The sequence below is a fragment of the Monodon monoceros genome, unplaced genomic scaffold (assembly GCF_005190385.1).
Source record: "Monodon monoceros isolate NGI ecotype Baffin Bay Population unplaced genomic scaffold, NGI_Narwhal_1 Super_Scaffold_12, whole genome shotgun sequence".
In the NCBI taxonomy this organism is placed as follows: domain Eukaryota; kingdom Metazoa; phylum Chordata; class Mammalia; order Artiodactyla; family Monodontidae; genus Monodon; species Monodon monoceros.
Window position 1 is genome coordinate 161,871,269 of NW_021703768.1, and position 1,346 is coordinate 161,872,614.

General features: G+C 50.6%; 1 non-coding gene across 1 annotated transcript; it reads right to left on the reverse strand.

Moving 5' to 3' along the window:
- Nucleotides 1-851: 851 nt before the first annotated feature.
- LOC114893515 lies at nt 852-932 on the reverse strand. The gene has a single exon (XR_003792933.1). It is a non-coding gene; the product is annotated as a small nucleolar RNA SNORA40 (small nucleolar RNA).
- Nucleotides 933-1,346: the final 414 nt, after the last annotated feature.

Genomic DNA, 1,346 nt, shown 5'->3' on the forward strand with positions numbered 1-1,346 from the left:
CCTAGAACAGTACAGATCTTTGGGATGTGCCAATAACTTTTTAAAGTCCAGACACTGTGTTCTGAAGGTAAAAGCCTTAATGAAAAAGCCATTTCAGGGACTTCCCTGGTGGTCCAGTGGTAAAGAATCCACCTTACAATGCAGGGACTCCAGCTTTGATCCCTGGTCAGGGAACTAAGATCCCACATGCCGCAGGGCAACTAAGCCTCCAGGCCACAACTACCGAGCTCGCGCACCTCAACGAGAGAGCCCGTGTGCAGCAAATTACAGAGCCCTGGGGCCGGCTCACCACAACTAGAGAAGAAGCCCGTGCACCACAACCAGAGAGAAGCCCACGTGCCACAACAGAAAGAGCCCTTTGCTGCAAAGAAAGTTCCCGCACACCTCAATGAAGACCCCGCGAGCCACAACTAAGACATGACGCAGCCAAAAAAATAAACAAAATAAATAAATTTTTTAAAAAGCCATCTTTGTTTCATGTCAACATTAAAAATAGAGCACTAGGGGCTTCCCTGGTGGCGCAATGGTTGGGAGTCCGCCTGCCAATGCAGGGGACGCGGGTTCGTGCCCCGGTCCGGGAGGATCCCACATGCCGCGGAGCGGCTGGGCCCGTGAGCCATGGCCGCTGAGCCTGCGCGTCCGGAGCCTGGGCTCCGCAACGGGAGAGGCCACAGCAGTGAGAGGCCCGCATACCGCAAAAAATAAATAAATAAAAAATAAAAATAGAGCATTAAATCAATGTATCTGATAATTTCCCTCATATCTTAAGCTTTCAAATTATCAAGTCTATAGTGCCAGAAGCAATCTTTGTTTACCAATACACCCCCATCACTTGAATCTGTTTTAAGTATCATGTTCCTTCTTATCTGTATCAAAACTCATACTGAACAATGTGTTCTGGGTCTCAAAAGAGGATTAGATCTCTTAAATAACGTTTTGTTTTCCTCCAGATTCCTAAGACCATTGATGGTAGAACACATGACCCTTCTCTGTTCCACCCTATCCCAGGCTGAGGCTTGAGCCAGAGGAGAGGAGAGCTAGTCTCCTGGCCACTCCATGACGCACGTGAGCCTCTTGGGAGCCACCTTCAGCTCCTTTGCCAGTTCAAGGGCCTATTGGAAACTCCGGAGCAGCCCTGCCCTGGTCTGGAATGTCCAGCTGTCCCAAAGAGTCTGTGTCTGCCCCTCAACACTCACATCCCCAGCCCTGAGGGCTCATCAACCCCAGTTGAGGGTCTCAAAGGGCAGCATCTCCTTCTGCCCAGTCCCCCGCTTCGCCCTCCACCCTCCTCCCCAGGCTCAAAATCTAACTGGTCCGTCCACATCCTATTAGTTTCACCACCTGAG